Below are 14,050 nucleotides of genomic sequence, written 5' to 3' on the forward strand. Positions count from 1 at the left end.
ATATAATAATAATATGTGTTTGTATATAATATATAATAATAATATGTGTTTGTATATAATATATAATAATAATATGTGTTTGTATATAATGTGAAGAAATACGTTTTAGACAGACGATGCTGGTGGAAGTTATATATCAGAGACCCCTTACTAAATCTTACTAAATCTTACTAAATCTTACTAAATCTTTATTTATTTTTGATGTCTTAAAAAGAAACAATGCTGAAATTGAATAAATTATATTATTTAAACAAGTTCATGTCTAATGTTTTAGTTGTTGCGCTGTCGTTATAGAAAATAGTCCTATATCAACATGTTCTCATGGGGAATGTGGATTTTCAGGGCGACACATGGTGCAGTTTAGTGTATCTGCATACAGTAGTTTATCATCAGGCCTTCGGGGGATTTTAAATGTTCCTGTTGTTGCTGTTTGTCATTTTCCCCGTCTGACATCACAATGAACCCACCCAGCCTCCCAATCACAGCTCTCTGTTGCTCTTCTCTCTCAGGGAGATGTTTTAAAATGGGAGAGAGAGAGAGAGAGAGAGAGAGACCGTCTGACATCACAATGAACCCACCCAGCCTCCCAACCACAGCTCTTTGTTGCTCTTCTCTCTCAGGGAGATGTTTTAAAATGGGAGAGAGAGAGAGAGAGAGAGACCGTCTGACATCACAATGAACCCTCCCAGCCTCCCAATCACAGCTCTCTGTTGCTCTTCTCTCTCAGGGAGATGTTTTAAAATGGCGGCCGAAAGAGAGAGAGACAAGACTCTCTAATGGTTACCTTCCCGTTAACTATAGTCTAGTCCTGTCACTGAGGAGAGAGAGAAGACTAATGGTTACTCTCCTGTTAACTATAGTCTATTCCTGTCACTGAGGAGAGAGAGAAGACTAATGGTTACTCTCCTGTTAACTATAGTCTATTCCTGTCACTGAGGAGAGAGAGAAGACTAATGGTTACCTTCCTGTTAACTATAGTCTAGTCCTGTCACTGAGGAGAGAGAGAAGACTAATGGTTACCTTCCTGTTAACTATAGTCTAGTCCTGTCACTGAGGAGAGAGAGAAGACTAATGGTTACCTTCCTGTTAACTATAGTCTAGTCCTGTCACTGAGGAGAGAGAGAAGACTAATGGTTACCTTCCTGTTAATTATAGTCTAGTCCTGTCACTGAGGAGAGAGAGAAGACTAATGGTTACCTTCCTGTTAACTATAGTCTAGTCCTGTCACTGAGGAGAGAGAGAATACTAATGATTACCTTCCTGTTAACTATAGTCTAGTCCTGTCACTGAGGAGAGAGAGAAGACTAATGGTTACTCTCCTGTTAACTATAGTCTAGTCCTGTCACTGAGGAGAGAGAGAAGACTAATGGTTACCTTCATGTTAACTATAGTCTAGTCCTGTCACTGAGGAGAGAGAGAAGACTCTCTATTGGTAGGGGACTCTGATAGCCAGCATCGATTGGTAGGGGACTCTGGAAGCCAGCATCGATTGGTAGGGGACTCTGGAAGCCAGCGTCAATTGGTAGGGGACTCTGGAAACCAGCATCGATTGGTAGGCAACTCTGATAGCCAGCGTTGATTGGTAGGGCGACTCTGGAAGCCAGCGTTGATTGGTAGGGCGACTCTGATAGCCAGCGTTGATTGGTAGGTGACTCTGGAAGCCAGCGTTGATTGGTAGGGCGACTCTGGAAACCAGCATCGATTGGTAGGCAACTCTGATAGCCAGCGTTGATTGGTAGGGCGACTCTGATAGCCAGCGTTGATTGGTAGGGCGACTCTGATAGCCAGCGTTGATTGGTAGGGCGACTCTGATAGCCAGCGTTGATTGGTAGGTGACTCTGATAGCCAGCGTTGATTGGTAGGTGACTCTGGAAGCCAGCGTTGATTGGTAGGGCGACTCTGGAAGCCAGTGTCGATTGGTAGGCGACTCTGAAAGCCAGCGTCGATTGGTAGGGCGACTCTGGAAGCCAGTGTCGATTGGTAGGCGACTCTGAAAGCCAGCGTCGATTGGTAGGCGACTCTGATAGCCAGCGTCGATTGGTAGGCGACTCTGATAGCCAGCGTCGATTGGTAGGGCGACTCTGGAAGCCAGCGTTGATTGGTAGGTGACTCTGGAAGCCAGTGTCGATTGGTAGGTGACTCTGGAAGCCAGCGTCGATTGGTAGGCGACTCTGATAGCCAGCGTCGATTGGTAGGGCGACTCTGGAAGCCAGTGTCGATTGGCAGGTTGACTCTGATAGCCAGCGTCGATTGGTAGGGGACTCTGGAAGCCAGCGTTGATTTGTAGGGGACTCTGGAAGCCAGTGTCGATTGGTAGGTGACTCTGGAAGCCAGCGTCGATTGGTAGGCGACTCTGATAGCCAGCGTCGATTGGTAGGGCGACTCTGGAAGCCAGTGTCGATTGGCAGGTTGACTCTGATAGCCAGCGTCGATTGGTAGGTTGACTCTGATAGCCAGCGTTGATTGGTAGGGCGACTCTGGAAGCCAGTGTCGATTGGCAGGTTGACTCTGATAGCCAGCGTTGATTTGTAGGGGACTCTGGAAGCCAGTGTCGATTGGTAGGGCGACTCTGGAAGCCAGTGTCGATTGGCAGGTTGACTCTGATAGCCAGCGTCGATTGGTAGGTTGACTCTGATAGCCAGCGTTGATTGGTAGGGCGACTCTGGAAGCCAGCGTTGATTGGTAGGGCGACTCTGGAAGCCAGCGTTGATTTGTAGGGGACTCTGGAAGCCAGTGTCGATTGGCAGGTTGACTCTGATAGCCAGCGTCGATTGGTAGGTTGACTCTGATAGCCAGCGTTGATTGGTAGGGCGACTCTGGAAGCCAGCGTTGATTTGTAGGGGACTCTGGAAGCCAGTGTCGATTGGTAGGCGACTCTGATAGCCAGCATCGATTGGTAGACGACTCTGGAAGCCAGCATCGATTGGTAGGTGACTCTGATAGCCAGCATCGATTGGTATGCAACTCTGATAGCCGTGTCGATTGGTAGGGCGACTCTGATAGCTAGCTTCTGGTGTGCGGAGAGAAAGAGAACACGATCCGAAAACGTGACAAAAATTACAACGCTCAGCTTGCGTCTTTCTCCATCAGATAAAAGACCCGTGGTCTTAAAATAGATCCTGTTAGTTATATTACCTTAAGTGCTGCACTCGTCTGGTACGGAAGGGGGGGGGGTAGAGGAGTTGGGGGGAGGGGTTAATGTAGCCTGTTAGAGCCGTCGCCCCTGAGGGGATGACGCAAAGGCCCCACAAACACTCTCTTGTCCCAGCCACCCTTCCTTCTCCCCCCCACTGTGTCCTCCGCTGTGTCCTTGGGCTCCGGGACCCAGTCCCATAAAGACACGCCAGCCAGAGAGTCTCATTCACAAAGGAACAGCAGAGTGCACTCACCATAATTAACCATTATGACAGAGAAAAACTCTGCCAAAAGTCAATCCACTTATTCTCTAGTAGTGGGAATGGGGAGAAGGGGGAAGGGGGAAGGAGGAAGGGGGAAGGGGGGAAGGGAGGAAGGGGGAATGAGTAAGGGGGAAGGAGGAAGGAGAGGGGTTCATGATGTCCGGCTTGGCTCTCCTTCCTTGATGTTGGAGGAAAAATAGAATTTGGACGATACCAAAATACAGATTAATTCATGGATATTTTAAACTTGGACGTATCTAAAAGGTCGTTGTGACGTGTCGCTGATGTCTTGGACGTATTTAAAAGGTCCTTGTGACGTGTCGTTGATGTCTTGGACGTATTTAAAAGGTCTTTGTGACGTGTCGCTGATGTCTTGGACGTATTTAAAAGGTCCTTGTGACGTGTCGTTGATGTCTTGGACGTATTTAAAAGGTCCTTGTGACGTGTCGTTGATGTCTTGGACGTATTTAAAAGGTCCTTGTGACGTGTCGCTGATGTCTTGGACGTATTTAAAAGGTCCTTGTGACGTGTCGTTGATGTCTTGGACGTATTTAAAAGGTCCTTGTGACGTGTTGCTGATGTCTTTCAGACGAGGTTTAATGAAGCGTCGTAGTAGCCACCTCTTATAACCCCACCCACTTTAACGGTCTTAGCGTCGTAGTAGCCACCTCTTATAACCCCACCCACTTTCTTATAACCCCACCCACTTACAGTAGCCATCTCTTCCATGTGCTTTTCCAGACTATATTCAACTCACAAGGATGTGGAATAGAATGACTAGTTAACAGGTTGAGTTTCTACTACTACAGAGCTGTTCTCTAACTGTGATCTATAGGACTAGTTAACAGGTTTAGTTTATACTACAGAGCTGTTCTCTAACTGTGATCTATAGGACTAGTTAACAGGTTTAGTATCTACTACTACAGAGCTGTTCTCTAACTGTGATCTATAGGACTAGTTAACAGGTTTAGTTTATACTACAGAGCTGTTCTCTAACTGTGATCTATAGGACTAGTTAACCGGTTTAGTATCTACTACTACAGAGCTGTTCTCTAACTGTGATCTATAGGACTAGTTAACAGGTTTAGTTTATACTACAGAGCTGTTCTCTAACTGTGATCTATAGGACTAGTTAACAGGTTTAGTATCTACTACTACAGAGCTGTTCTCTAACTGTGATCTATAGGACTAGTTAACAGGTTGAGTTTCTACTACTACAGAGCTGTTCTCTAACTGTGATCTATAGGACTAGTTAACAGGTTTAGTTTATACTACAGAGCTGTTCTCTAACTGTGATCTATAGGACTAGTTAACAGGTTTAGTTTCTACTACTACAGAGCTGTTCTCTAACTGTGATCCATAGGACTAGTTAACAGGTTTAGTTTATACTACAGAGCTGTTCTGTAACTGTGATCTATAGGACTAGTTAACAGGTTTAGTTTCTACTACTACAGAGCTGTTCTCTAACTGTGATCTATAGGACTAGTTAACAGGTTTAGTTTCTACTACTACAGAGCTGTTCTCTAACTGTGATCTATATGACTAGTCAACAGGTTTAACTGTGAGCTATAGGACTAGTTAACAGGTTTAGTTTATACTACAGAGCTGTTCTCTAACTGTGATCTATAGGACTAGTTAACAGGTTTAGTTTCTACTACTACAGAGCTGTTCTCTAACTGTGATCCATAGGACTAGTTAACAGGTTTAGTTTCTACTACCCCCCCCCCCCCCCCCCCCCCCCTCTCCATCCTCCACCCCACCAACATAGATCACCTTATCCAAACGGTGTGTCTCAGGGATACATTGAGGTACCATGGCAACGTGCCAAACCATGACCAGGTAGGAACAATCCCATGTGTGATAGTGTCTTTCATCTGTTGAAGAGGAATCTACTTTCCTCTCAGGACTCCAGGGTCTGACAAGGTTGTTTCTAGGACTTTGAGAGATAGAGACAGAAAGAGAGAGAGACAGCGAGAGACAGATAGACAGAGAGAGACAGAAAGAGACAGCGAGAGAGACAGATAGAGACAGACAGAGACAGATAGAGAGATAGACAGACAGAGAGAGAGACAGAGAGAGACAGAAAGAGACAGCGAGAGAGACAGATAGAGACAGACAGAGAGACAGAGACAGATAGAGACAGCGAGAGAGACAGATAGAGACAGACAGAGACAGATAGAGAGATAGACAGACAGAGAGAGACAGACAGAGAGAGACAGAAAGAGACAGCGAGAGAGACAGATAGAGACAGACAGAGAGACAGAGACAGATAGAGACAGCGAGAGAGATGGATAGAGAGACAGACAGACAGACAGGAGAGAGAGAGAGAGAGAGAGAGACAGAAAGAGACAGCGAGAGAGACGGATAGAGAGACAGACAGAGAGAGACAGATAGTTTTAAATGAAGGACCTGTAGATATGGACTAGGTATCCCTCCTCCCCTCCTGTAGCAGGAGATGGCTTGTAATCAGCTGTGATCTGATCAGTTTCCTGTTTTAAACCTGAGGAGATAATGGGGCAGTCTGGGAGCCGGACTCCTGCATCCCATCAGAGCACTTTATCGTAGTTCCCCTACATGACACAGACGGACATACGGGACGAGGAGATGAGACTGACTCTGATGAAGATTGGCATCTTTTAATGGAGCAGAGACATCTCACATCTCTGGGTAGAAGACTCAGGGACATGTCTCAATAGTCTGATATGGCTTCCTTTCCTCATCTCCTAATGTAGCAGAGACATCTCATATCTCTGGGTAGAAGATTCAGGGACATGTCTAATATGGCTTCCTTTCCTAACCTCCTAATGTTGCAGAGACATCTCATATCTCTGGGTAGAAGACTCAGGGACATGTCTCAATAGTCTGATATGGCGTCCTTTCCCCATCTCCTTCCCTTGGTTATTGTGTTGAGACAGAGATGTTTTGATGGGATAAAACAGTAGTGTAACGAACAGAGCAGGACTGTCACATATATTACCAGTTGTGTTTTCTTTTCTTCAAACCCCTCCCCTGCGAGTCCCATTGCAGGACTCTTTCTGACAGGGGGTGTTTGGGGAAGGGCAGGGTATAGGAGAGGAGGGGGGTTGGCTGTCGAGTCTGAGACGGGGACTTGACATGACACTGCATGGATGCCCCCCTCCCATACCACCTCTGTGACCCCCCTGGTTCCATCCCAGGACCCCGTCAAGGCTGAAAACTGTCACAACAAGTCTGATCTACCCCAGAGCAGAGCCCTGATATTCACTGGAACTATTCAATTCCAAGACTGTGAAAGATACAAGATGATAAAGTGAACAATATAGTCAGTGAACAAGATGATAAAGTGAACAATATGATAAAGTGAACAAGATGATAAAGTGAACAAGATGATAAAGTGAACAATACAGTCAGTGAACAAGATGATAAAGTGAACAATATGATAAAGTGAACAAGATGATAAAGTGAACAAGATGATAAAGTGAACAATACAGTCAGTGAACAAGATGATAAAGTGAACAATATGATAAAGTGAACAATATGATAAAGTGAACAAGATGATAAAGTGAACAAGATGATAAAGTGAACAATACAGTCAGTGAACAATGTGAGAAAGTGAACAAGATGATAAAGTGAACAATACAGTCAGTGAACAAGATGAGGGAAAGAGTTAGGGAGGGAGGGGGGAGAGAGGCAGGGAGGGAGAGAGAGTGGCAGGAAGAGAGAGAGAGGCAGGGCGGAAGAGATGGAGGCAGTGCGGAAGAGATGGAGGCAGGGTCGGAGAGGCAGGAATGAAGAGAGAGGCAGGGAGGGAGAGAGAGGCAGGGAGGGAGAGAGAGGCAGGGAGGGAGAGAGAGGTAGGGAGGGAGAGAGAGACAGGGAGGGAGAGAGAGACATGGAGGGAGAGAGAGGCAGGGAGGGAGAGAGAGACAGGGAGGGAGAGACAGGGAGGGAGGGAGAGTGAGAAAGGGAGGGAGAGAGAGAGAGACAGGGAGGGAGAGAGAGACAGGGAGGGAGAGAGAGGCAGGGAGGGAGAGAGAGGCAGGGAGGGAGGGAGGGAGAGACAGGGAGGGAGAAAGAGGCAGGAAGAGAGAAAGGCAGGGAGAGAGAGAAATGCAGGGAGAGAGAGAGAAAGGCAGGGAGAGAGAGAAATGCAGGGAGAGAGAGAGAAAGGCAGAGAGAGAAAGGGAGGGAGGCAATGCCCCTGAGACTATTTATAGGCTGCTATAAGTGATGTCCCTCATTATGTAATTGCAAGACATATAATTGAGAAATTGGGACAGGGAGGGAGAGTAAAGGAGAAAACAGAGACAGATGGAGGGGGAGGTGTAGTCAGAGAAAAAGGAGAGAGAAAGAACAAAGAACAATTCCCCCCCCCCCCCCCCCCCACACACACACACATACACACACACACACACACACACATACACACATACACACACACACACACACATACACACACACACACACACAGGTACACACACACAGGTACACACACACAGGAAAACACACACAGGTACACACACACAGGAACACACACACAGGTACACACACACAGGTACACACACAGGTACACACACACAGGTACACACACAGGTACACACACACAGGTACACACACAGGTACACACACAGGTACACACACACAGGTACACACACAGGTACACACACACAGGTACACACACAGGTACACACACAGGTACACACACAGGTACACACACAGGTACACACACACAGGTACACACACAGGTACACACACAGGTACACACACAGGTAAACACACACAGGTACACACACAGGTACACACACACAGGTACACACACACAGGTACACACACAGGTACACACACACAGGTAAACACACACAGGTACACACACAGGTACACACACACAGGTACACACACAGGTAAACACACACAGGTACACACACAGGTACACACACAGGTACACACACAGGTACACACACACAGGTACACACACACAGGTACACACACAGGTACACACACACAGGTACACACACACAGGTACACACACAGGTACACACACACAGGTACACACACACAGGTACACACACAGGTACACACACACAGGTACACACACAGGTACACACAGAGGTACACACACAGGTACACACACACAGGTACACACACAGGTACACACACAGGTAAACACACACACACACACAGGTACACACACAGGTACACACACACACACACACACACAGGTACACACACACAGGTACACACACAGGTACACACACACACACACACAGGTACACACACACACACACACACACACAGGTACACACACACAGGTACACACACACAGGTACACACACAGGTACACACACACAGGTACACACACAGGTACACACACACAGGTACACACACAGGTACACACACAGGTACACACACCCCACGTCCATCAATTTGTATCAATAAAAAAACAAAGCCTTTCTAAATTAGATGAGCGGCCAAACGAGCCTTATCTGTCCTCTCAGAGCAGAGTATAGAGCTGTGTTACACACACACACACACACACACACACACACACACACACACACACACACACACACACACACACACACACACACACACACACACGGAGCAGAGGAATGAGAGGGAGTGATTCTCTAGGGTCCTCTAGGGTCCTCAGCATAGGGGGATTCTCTAGGGTCCTCAGCATAGGTGGATTCTCTAGGGTCCTCAGTATAGGGGGATTCTCTAGGGTCCTCTAGGGTTCTCAGCATAGGGGGATTCTCTAGGGTCCTCAGTATAGGGGGATTCTCTAGGGTCCTCTAGGGTCCTCAGTATAGGGGGATTCTCTAGGGTCCTCTAGGGTCCTCAGTATAGGGGGATTCTCTAGGGTCCTCTAGGGTTCTCAGCATAGGGGGATTCTCTAGGGTCCTCAGTATAGGGGGATTCTCTAGGGTCCTCTAGGGTCCTCAGTATAGGGGGATTCTCTAGGGTCCTCTAGGGTTCTCAGCATAGGGGGATTCTCTAGGGTCCTCAGTATAGGGGGATTCTCTAGGGTCCTCTAGGGTCCTCAGTATAGGGGGATTCTCTAGGGTCCTCTAGGGTCCTCAGTATAGGGGGATTCTCTAGGGTCCTCAGAATAGGGGGATTCTCTAGGGTCCTCAGAATAGGGGGATTCTCTAGGGTCCTCAGCATAGGTGGATTCTCTAGGGTCCTCAGTATAGGGGGAATCTCTAGGGTCCTCAGTATAGGGGGGATTCTCTAGGGTCCTCAGTTTAGGGGGATTCTCTAGGGTCCTCTAGGGTCCTCAGCATAGGGGGATTCTCTAGGGTCCTCAGTATAGGTGGATTCTCTAGGGTCCTCTAGGGTCCTCAGTATAGGGCGATTCTCTAGGGTCCTCTAGGGTCCTCAGTATAGGGGGATTCTCTAGGGTCCTCTAGGGTCCTCAGTATTGGGGGGATTCTCTAGGGTCCTCAGAATAGGGGGGATTCTCTAGGGTCCTCAGTATAGGGGGATTCTCTAGGGTCCTCTAGGGTCCTCAGTATAGGGCGATTCTCTAGGGTCCTCTAGGGTCCTCAGTATAGGGGGATTCTCTAGGGTCCTCAGAATAGGGGGGATTCTCTAGGGTCCTCAGTATAGGGGGATTCTCTAGGGTCCTCTAGGGTCCTCAGTATAGGGCGATTCTCTAGGGTCCTCTAGGGTCCTCAGTATAGGGCGATTCTCTAGGGTCCTCTAGGGTCCTCAGTATAGGGGGATTCTCTAGGGTCCTCTAGGGTCCTCAGTATAGGGGGGATTCTCTAGGGTCCTCAGAATAGGGGGGATTCTCTAGGGTCCTCAGTATAGGGGGATTCTCTAGGGTCCTCTAGGGTCCTCAGTATAGGGCGATTCTCTGGGGTCCTCTAGGGTCCTCAGTATAGGGCGATTCTCTAGGGTCCTCTAGGGTCCTCAGTATAGGGGGATTCTCTAGGGTCCTCTAGGGTCCTCAGTATAGGGGGGATTCTCTAGGGTCCTCAGAATAGGGGGGATACTCTAGGGTCCTCATTATAGGGGAGATTCTCTAGGGTCCTCTAGGGTCCTCAGTATAGGGGGGATTCTCTAGGGTCCTCAGAATAGGGGGGATTCTCTAGGGTCCTCTAGGGTCCTCAGTATAGGGGGATTCTCTAGGGTCCTCAGTATAGGGAAGATTCTCTAGGGTCCTCAGAATAGGGGGATTCTCTAGGGTCCTTAGTATAGGGGTCAGTATACAGTACAGCTAAATTCACTCCTTAGTCCACTCCTTGGGAGGGAGGTAGTGAGGATTAGTGGTTATAGAGGCCAAGTACGTCCCGAAGTACAATAAATAAATATACATATTTATTGTTGTTAAATATTAAAGCTGCAATATGTAACTTTTTGGAAGAATCGGGCCAAATTCACAAGGAAATGTGAATTCTAGATCTGTCATTCTCATTGGAAGTCTAAGATAATGTTTGCTTTGTGTGTGATGCTCTGACCATGTATATATTATTAATTATTTATCTCTTCAACAGAAGATGATTCATCAGCACATTGTCCCCTCCAGCCTGGTCCATCTTAAAGACATCACTCTGGAGAAGAGATTATCTACCCCCCACTCTATAATACCCTAACCCCCTCTACCCCCTACTCTATAATACCCTAACCCCCTCTACTCTTCAATAGAAGATGATTCATCAGCACATTGTCCCCTCCAGCCTGGTCCATCTTAAAGACATCACTCTGGAGAAGAGATTATCTACCCCCCACTCTATAACACCCTAACCCCCTCTACCCCATACTCTATAATACCTAACCCCCTCTACCTCCCTACTCTACATTACCCCTACTCTACATTATCCTAACCCCCTCTACTCTACAATACCCTAACCCCCTCTACCCCCTACTCTATAATACCTAACCCCCTCTACCTCCCTACTCTACATTACCCCTACTCTACATTACCCTAACCCCCTCTACTCTACAATACCCTAACCCCCTCTACCTCCCTACTCTACAATACCCTAACCCCCTCTACCCCCCTACTCTACAATACCCTAACCCCCTCTTCCCCCCATACTCTACAATACCCTAACCCCCTCTTCCCCCTATACTCTACAATACCCTAACCCCCTCTAACCCCCACTCTACAATACCCTAACCCCCTCTACCCCCTACTCTATAATACCTAACCCCCTCTACCTCCCTACTCTACATTACCCCTACTCTACATTACCCTAACCCCCTCTACTCTACAATACCCTAACCCCCTCTACCTCCCTACTCTACAATACCCTAACCCCCTCTACCCCCCTACTCTACAATACCCTAACCCCCTCTTCCCCCCATACTCTACAATACCCTAACCCCCTCTTCCCCCTATACTCTACAATACCCTAACCCCCTCTAACCCCCACTCTACAATAACCTAACCCCCTCTACCCCCTACTCTATAATACCTAACCCCCTCTACCTCCCTACTCTACATTACCCCTACTCTACATTACCCTAACCCCCTCTACTCTACAATACCCTAACCCCCTCTACCTCCCTACTCTACAATACCCTAACCCCCTCTACCCCCCTACTCTACAATACCCTAACCCCCTCTTCCCCCCATACTCTACAATACCCTAACCCCCTCTTCCCCCTATACTCTACAATACCCTAACCCCCTCTACCCCCTACTCTACAATACCCTAACCCCCTTACTCTACAATACCCTAACCCCCTCTACCCCCTACTCTACAATACCCTAACCCCCTCGACCCCCTACTCTACAATACCCTAACCCCCTCTACCCTCCTACTCTACAATACCCTAACCCCCTCTTCCCCCCTACTCTACAATACCCAAACCCCCTCTACCCCCTACTCTACAATACCCTAACCCCCTCTACCCCCCTACTCTACAACACCCCAACCCCCTCTACTATACAACACCCCAACCCCCTCTACCCCTACTCTACAATACCCTAACCCTGTCTACCTCCTTACTCTACATTACCCTAACCCCCAATACCCCCTCTACTCTACAATACCCTAACCCCCTCTACCCCCTACTCTACAATACCATAACCCCCTCTACCCCGTACTCTACAATACCCTAACCCCTCTCTACACTCCTACTCTACAATACCCTAACCCCCTCTACCCCTCTACTCTACTCTACAATACCCAAACCCCCTCTACCCCCTACTCTACAATACCCTAACCCCCTCTACCCCCCTACTCAACAACACCCTAACCCCCCCTACTCTACAATACCCTAACCCCATCTACCTCCCTACTCTACATTACCCTAACCCCCTCCACCCCCTCTACTCTACAATACCCTAACCCCCTCTACCCCCTCTACTCTACAATACCCTAACCCCCTCTACCCCCTACTCTACAATACCCTAACCCCCTCTACTCTACAATACCCTAACCCCCTCTACCCCCTTACTCTACTCTACAATACCCTAACCCTCTCTACCCTCTAATCTACTCTACAATACCCTAACCCCCTCTACCCTCCTACTCTACAATACCCTAACCCCCTCTACCCCCCTACTCTACTCTACAATACCCTAACCCCCTCTACCTCCCTACTCTACAATACCCTAACCCCTCTACCTCCCTACTCTACAATACCCTAACCCCCTCTACCCCCATACTCTACAATTCCCTAAACCCCTCTACCCTCCTACTCTACAATACCCTAACCCCCTCTACCCTCCTACTCTACAATACCCTAACCCCCTCTACCTCCCTACTCTACAATACCCTAACCCCCTCTACCTCCCTACTCTACAATACCCTAACCCCCTCTACCCTCATACTCTACAATACCCTAACCCCCTCTACCCTCCTACTCTACAATACCCTAACCCCCTCTACCTCCCTACTCTACAATAACCTAACCCCCTCTACCCTCCTACTCTACAATACACTAACCCCCTCTACCCCCCTACTCTACAATACCCTAACCCCCTCTACCCTCCTACTCTACAATACCCTAACCCCCTCTACCCCCCTACTCTACAATACCCTAACCCCCTCTACCCCCCTACTCTACAATACCCTAACCCCCCCTACTCTACAATACCCTAACCCCCTCTACCCCCCTACTCTACAATACCCTAACCCCCTCTACCCCCCCTACTCTACAATACCCTAACCCCCTCTACCCCCCTACTCTACAATACCCTAACCCCCTCTACCCCCCTACTCTACAATACCCTAACCCCCTCTACCCCCCTACTCTACAATACCCTAACCCCCTGTACCCCCCTACTCTACAATACCCTAACCCCCTCTACCCCCCTACTCTACAATACTAATTCCCCCCCAGGAGACTTCATCATAGTAAAACCTGTATTTTTCCCATCCATGATACAAGGTGACAATATTTGGGGCGGAGCAGTATGAAAACCAACCAATAGAAGTTCCAGTTTGATTGGACGGCGACAGGGAACGCAGAGAGAGGAAACAGAAGACGTCAGGAAGACAACGTTACGAGGGTCATTGTACCTACTTCATCAAAATGCATGTCATCCTCATTTTTCTCTCCACCGCCTCCTCGCCCTCGTCCTCACCTTTCCTCGCTCTCCTCTCCCCAGAAGTGTCTCAGTGTCTTTAACCTCTCTAACAGGGAGGGAGGACTGATATGAGACGGAGCCAGAGGAGGGAGGGAGGACTGATATGAGACAGAGCCAGAGGAGGGAG

Source organism: Oncorhynchus mykiss, chromosome 18 (assembly GCF_057628025.1).
Source record: "Oncorhynchus mykiss isolate SJ-2025 chromosome 18, ASM5762802v1, whole genome shotgun sequence".
In the NCBI taxonomy this organism is placed as follows: domain Eukaryota; kingdom Metazoa; phylum Chordata; class Actinopteri; order Salmoniformes; family Salmonidae; genus Oncorhynchus; species Oncorhynchus mykiss.